The sequence below is a fragment of the Montipora capricornis genome, chromosome 5, assembly GCF_036669925.1.
Source record: "Montipora capricornis isolate CH-2021 chromosome 5, ASM3666992v2, whole genome shotgun sequence".
Taxonomy (NCBI): Eukaryota; Metazoa; Cnidaria; class Anthozoa; order Scleractinia; family Acroporidae; genus Montipora; species Montipora capricornis.
The window spans coordinates 4245344-4252393 of record NC_090887.1 but is presented as its reverse complement, the minus strand read 5'-3'; positions in this window follow the sequence as shown (position 1 = coordinate 4252393).

Below are 7050 nucleotides of genomic sequence, written 5' to 3'. Positions count from 1 at the left end.
CACCCCAAGAACGAAAAATGATGATGCGACACACATCAAAATGTTAGGTTAATCACGCGGCTTGGATCTTCATGCAGTCTAACAAAATCTTTAACTAAATTTAGGTCCATTAAAGGCACAACTAATTACGTCTATCAACAAAGATTCTACAGTCTTAGTACGCAATGTATGTTTGCCTCATGTAAAAGGAATACTGCCATCTGTTCGGTGCCAGGGAGGGAGGGGGGGGATGATTGTTTTGAAGGGGCAGCGGAGGCATGTAGTGCTACAAATGGTTGCAAAATTGGTGAGACGCTCCTGTTAAATAAACACCTTTTCCAGCTTTCAAGACCCACCGAATCTAGAATTCCAACTTTTCGCACTCCCCCCTCCCTCTACCCCTTTCAATGTTGACTGTTGAAGTTTTCAGCATTATTTTGTATTCCTAGCAACATGCAGGTAATGAGGAGGGACGAGAGGGGGCGTCAGTGTGTGAGATAATGGGTTAGTTAATAACGCCCCAAGAAGGTGAAGTTTCCCCATTAGTTTTGCAACGTGCTGTAGCACGTAAATTTGTAGATCGCAGAAAGAGAAGACGATGGAACAAACTTCCAATTGCAATTGGTTCAAGCTGATTGAACCAGTTTTCCCGTCGTCCTTCATTGGATAATAAAGTTGTAATATCCCATACCGCTAAGTATGAGCAGAGGCTGACGATAGAGCAAAATCTTTAAAGTGCCCCTGTGATCAAAAAAACCACTTCCTTTTTTCCTTCAGATTTTGAAAGTGTGTTTGCTTAACACTTGACTGGCAAAATCTTGAGCTTGGATTTTTATCCAAAGGCCGTTTACTTTGAGTATAAGTTTTGGATTTCACGGTCCGCCATTACTTACGTTCAAAACTGACCGATTGGACCTCAGACGGTTGGATCCAGGGAAAAGTGACGTCAGAGGCTCACTAGCTTAAAATGTCAGCGTGTAAACGCAGCTTATTATATATGCAAAGCGTGAGTTTAAAAGTCTGAAAGCCCAAAACCCCCGTGCTGCATATTAATTCTGCGGCGTACACACGTATTGCATTCTTAAACTAGTGAGCCTTTGACGTCATTTCTCCTCGATCCAGCTCTCTCAAGAACATAATGTTAGTAATGGCGGACCATTAAATGGGAAAACTACAGTTAAAATTAAGAGGTGTCTTTTTGAAATCAAGGCTTAAAACGTGGGTCACTTAGTGTTTTGTTAACATAGTTTTGAAATCCAAAGAAAAATATGAATTGATTTTTTGGTCACAGGGGCACTTAAAGTAACTAGTTCTAACTTGTGTTCAATAGAATTTAGAATTTTAGCCATTTAGCCTTCATCATATTAGAAGTTAAAACAGCTTAATTTCTAAAACTTATCTTCAATGGAAGGGAGTTAAATGAAACGAGCAAATCGGCCAATCCTTCCAAAATGTAAAGATAGATCCGAGCTAAAAAGTTCTTAATTGCAAAAGAATCATGACACGAGAATAAATTTGACTACGGAATGGAGACTAATCGAGTAACAAAGAAGCATTTAAAAGAATTGACTTGAAAAATTGGCAAAACAGTTGAAGCATACTATTGTATGTTAGTTAACAACTAATTTCACAAGAACAGACGAATCTCTAATTAAACTGTTTGCCAAAAATTCAATAAATGGTTTTTATGGGTGGAAGCAAAAAGTATTATTAATTACACCTTTAATTAGGCGGCGGCGGTAAAGTGGTGGCCTAATTAACTAACTTAATCATTATATTAGATATATTTTCCCAACTGTTTGTAACAATTGGTCGGGTTTTCACTGTCTTATTTTTTTATTTCAATTGGCTTTTTTATTCAATATGGAAAGAAGAAAGAAGTAGTAAAGCCGGGAAGTGCAGTCTCGGTTACTCTATGGAATGGTGTTGGGGGGATTGAGGTGGTACTTGGGTGGGTCTCTTAGGTTGGTGTGCTAGGCAGCCACGGATGTGAAGCAGAGATGCAATGCCATAAACTCTTATTATTTGCGCATTTCTGAAAATTTGTGGTTAGTTTAGGCTTATTTTTGGTCATTATTATGCCTTGCTGGCTCGCTTCGCAATTACGAGCCATGTCAATGCACTGACACCTATCTTTACCTTTTACAAAACTAACACAATAACATGCCTTCTATTTTTTCTAAGTCCTAGTATTCCAACTAAATTATATATAACAATAAGACGTTAATTACACGATTTAAAGCGATGTCACTAACGCTAAATACAGGGGCACCCAACGACGAATTCGTTTATACCCCAGTTAATGAAAATAAATGTTATTAAGGCATTTTCAGGTGTTTTTCAGTGTTGCTGGGAAAACATTATCTGTTCCTTTTTCCCAGCAACACACGCAAGAAATTTCCCAGCCAGCTAGATAAAATTGGTTGGTTTCCCAGCCAGCTGATCAAATTTATTTCCCATCCAGGATTTCCACGAGCTTTCAAATCCCTCGATCCAAAACGATGGAACAAGAGCGACAAAACCGGGACAAAACAGGTGTTTTTCCGCAAGCGCAATCACTCTGACCAGCCGTCGTATGTTTGTGACTACTGTCTGGGAGAGGGAAGGGGTTCTTTTTTTTTTTTTTTTTTTTTTTAGTCCTCCTCAGTCTTCAGAGTTTCTACAGCCAGCTCGGGTTGAGATGCTAGAAAAAGTCAGTAATGCCCAGGCAAAACTTCTATCAATAACAAAATTTCCCAGCCAGCTCATCGAAACACCTGTATTTTTGCCAGCCAGCAAGATTCCTCTGGGGAACAGATAATGTGAGGAACAGATTCGTTGGGTGCCCCTGTAAATAATCAACCCTTTTACGAACTACATTTGACAACTATGAAATGACAACGATTTAAATATAAGTACATGTAAAAGAAAAAAAACCTATATATAGTAAAGGAAATTTCGAGACAGTTGCATCGTCAAATAACTGTTCAATCAAGTCGCAGGTATGTTCATCACACTCAACTAAGAGGCAGCATGTCATTCGTTACAGCTACAATACGTAGCTCTGTGGACTGGTGCTACAGTCTGTGATAAAATTCCTTGGAACAGTATACGTTTATACAGATCTGAAGCTTTCGCGGCTTACTCTCCCCTCAAAATGCAACGTAACAGCAATGTTGTGAAACATCAATGGGCCATTTCCGAGTTGCTGTTTGTCTCGGTTTCAAAGTGAGTCTTGGTGCTCGACTATTGAAAGGGAAATGAGTTTGATTTGCATAAGAATACGCAACTCATTTCCATTTGATCATGAATGGTTGTGCACCTGGACTCGCTTTGAAACTGAGGCATGCAGCAACTCGGAAATGGGCTATTATTAAGTGAAGCTATGATCCTCGCAGTTATGAACGCAATTTTTGCAATTGCGTAAAGAAGCCTGAAAAATTCAGGACTTCAACGGGGTTTGAACCCGTGACCTCGCGATACCGGTGCGACGCTATAACCAGACGCAACTGAGCTATGAAGCCACTGACGTTGGGAGCTGGTCATTTGCGGGTTCTAATGTTCCCGTGAGGAACGAATCAACGATGAAATGATATATGAAAAGGATCATACATGAACTGGGGATATGAAATCAAGTGAAGCTATGATCCTCGCAGTTATGAACGCAATTGTGTAAAGAAGCCTGAAAAATTCAGGACTTCAACGGGGTACCGGTGCGCCGCTCTAATCTTGCTCTAATCTTGCTGAGTAAGATGCAGTTATCTTTGTGACCATGGCAACAGGAAAGCCTTGCAAAAACACCCTATAGTTTGAATTTAGTTGCTCATATCTGAAAAACGAACTAGGTGACCCCAATTTTTTATAGCACAAAAGTGATCAGTAGGCCAAGATGAAACTCTCTGCTAAGTTTAAAAAATTCTGTGGAGCGGATTCAGATCTACCTTAAATTTTGAATTGATAAAGTGTTGTAGTGTCAATCCTTCTAATAAGAACGTATCTTTTAAGTGTTGAAACTGGTTTGAACCGCTTTAATTCCAGGGTTTCACGCAGCAGATCAAGCAAAACGTTATACGTTTGTTAGTTATCTGACAGTGTCCGTCCGATTCTTACCTACTTAAGCTAGATAACTTTTTTTCCCAGAATTCCCCCTTCCTTCGGTTTCGCCTGGCCATCAGCAACATGAAACACGCAGCGGACAAAAGGATAACTTATCAAACTAGTAATTTCTAAAAGAAAGTGAAGTGCTGCGAGAATTGAATCAGTTCGTGTAACGGTGAAAATGTAGTTTATTAAAAGATACAAATGATCACTATACTGTAGAAAGTACATCTATATAGGCATCAACAATTTACCAATCATCAAGTTTACCACTAACAAGAAAGAGGTCTGTTATACATGAAAACCGCTAGGCATGTGTACTGTGAACTCGTCTAGTGATCCTAAATTCGACTTTTATCCGGGGTATTTAAGGCACAGGCATCCCAAACGTTAAGACTAGTAAGCTGCTCACTGGTGCTCGCGGCAATTATAACTATCGTTTCTGTTATCAAGAGCTGTTCATCGCTTCGTCAGTCTACACAGGTGTTCGTCTTTCTAGGTGTCAATAACTCGAAAAAAAAATGTACCGCAGAATTCAACTTCCTTTAAGGCTATGTGAAGCTCTCGTGGAGCAATATCCTGCTGGCAAAAAAAATCAAGAGAATTTATTCTTTCTCTCAGTGGCGGCATAAACTTTTGACGATCCGATTCTCGACCAGAAAACTTACTCGCGTCTTTCATGAAAGGTCATTTTAACCATGGCGGTATTTCATGGCAGTTCCTTTGAAAAAATCAAAACAAAAATTGGTCACTCCTACAGGAGGGATCTATATTTGTGATTGTTTCGGACCGTTTGTGTAGTTCATTACTTAAGGAATGGGCGTTTTTATATACCTCAGACGCAATATCTGTTTAGACGAAATTGGGCAAACATTTTTTGTTCGTCTAGTTATGCGTCTCCAGTATAAACACGGGCACAAGATACATTATCCGTCCAGACGAACTATATAGGGAGTTTAAGAAACCACGACGGCTACGACTACGCCAATGAAATACTAAATCATTTCACAAAAGGCATCGAAAGGCGTGATTTCTAAATGTAACCATAGCAACAGTGATATTTTCACGTGTGAAGATATGTTTTCTCGCGAAAGCTCACTTGGCATTTCATTGGTGTTGATATAATAACAGCTTTTATTCAAAATGTGTGATGAAGTACTTGCAGAAGCTCATGTGCTTCTGGTGCTTGGGAATTTGCATCCCTTTAATTAATAAGTCGAGAGTCACGTTTATTATTGAATCTGTTGTTTGAAGAACGTCAGCGCTTGAGGATAAACTTTCATTTTCTTTCCCTAAATGAAACACCGTTCCAATCAGTGTCAGTCTTCAGGAACTACCTCGCCCTTGACATATTAAAAAGGTTGAAATAATCACGAAGTGATAGCAGTAACGCGAATTTATATTTTGCGATGACGTTCTCGTTGCTTTCGCGATCGTCGTTGCTTAAAGGGACACTGTTGAGTTGCGGATGCGCTAGCGTCTTGCGAAAACTTGACAAGTTTTAGGTTAAGTTTTCAAGTTGAATCAACAAATTCAAAAATAGCGTTCACTGGGGAGTGCTATGGTGGACTAAGGAGAAACTCCGGGAGAAAAAGGAAGGCTTTAACGGATCGCAAAGAATACCTGAAGGAGTGGAATAACACGTACAAGCGTATTTATCTGAAGAAAATGATTTTTGACGCCTGGCTGTAAGCTAAATTCGATGCTGGCTACGAAGCGTGCAGCGACAGTAATTTCGCTTTGTATTGCAGGCACTTTCGCATTTACAAAAGTTTATTGATCCGGAAAGTTCTTCCTGACAGGTAAATATTAAATTCTGAGCGCTATGTTTGACATAGAATTCATTAACTGCGAATATACGTGACTCACGCGTGAATCCATAATGTGTCTAGAATTTTCCGTGAGCGCGAGAGCGAACAAACTCGAGCATGCGCAGCTCATGACAGTGCCCCTTTAATTTCCAAATAATAAGCTCTCGTGGTCCCCCACATAAAAACATTATGTAAACGATTTTCTGCAAAATGCAGAAACTCAAGTGGTTAAAAAGGCTTAAGAAGAACATTTAAGATGATCAATTTATGATCAATCTTAGAGTAGCCAGATATATTTTTAACAATGATTAAAGACTCCGTTTGTGATGTTGAAGAAGACTAATTACATAGTATTCAAACCTAGGCAAGAGTAAATTACCTAACAAAACACCTATGTTCTTTGATAATGGGCAATTGGAACAAAAACAAACTAAATTTAAGACTGTGTAATTATTTATGAAAATCTCTCCTGAAAACCATACATTAACTTCATCTGTAATAAAATGGCTAAATCTGTCGGAATGTGTTTATAGGTGGCGTTGTCTATTCTACTAAGACCGAATTATCTCTATATTCATACCTTCATATATCCAAATCTAACATTGTATGGTCATCCACTTATGTTATTAACTTGAGCAGACTAAATCTCCCACAAAGACGTACTTTAGGTTTTACATATATTTATTGTTAATGCATTTAATTGTTTATCAACGAATTTTATCAGGAATTTAAACACGAATAAGGACCAATCAGAACTAAGGCCTTGCATAAGTCTATTCTGACTTCAAGGTTGTTAAATGGCCGCCCTTTTCAAATGCAATTTGTCAAAGACAGATAAGCCTTGCGAATAAAAGATAATTGCCTAGGAAAAAAGGTGATTTTGCTTTCTCAAACATAAAAAATTCTGATCGTTGGTAAAAAAAAAAAAGAAGAAACTCAGGAGATTTCTCCTCTATGCTGCGTTTGGAGATTGAGTTATATTTTTAATGAGCACAACAACTTGAAATCAGATAAGAATCTTTTTCAGAGGGATGTGCATGAGTGGTCACTCAGTGTAATGGAATAGGTATTTGATGGAAATATCTGTAGAAGAAGGATGGATTGAGCATCTAGACAGCATTCATTGGTAAACAAATGTAAGGACAATACTCAAAGTAGATTATTTCAAATGTGCTTTATTTCT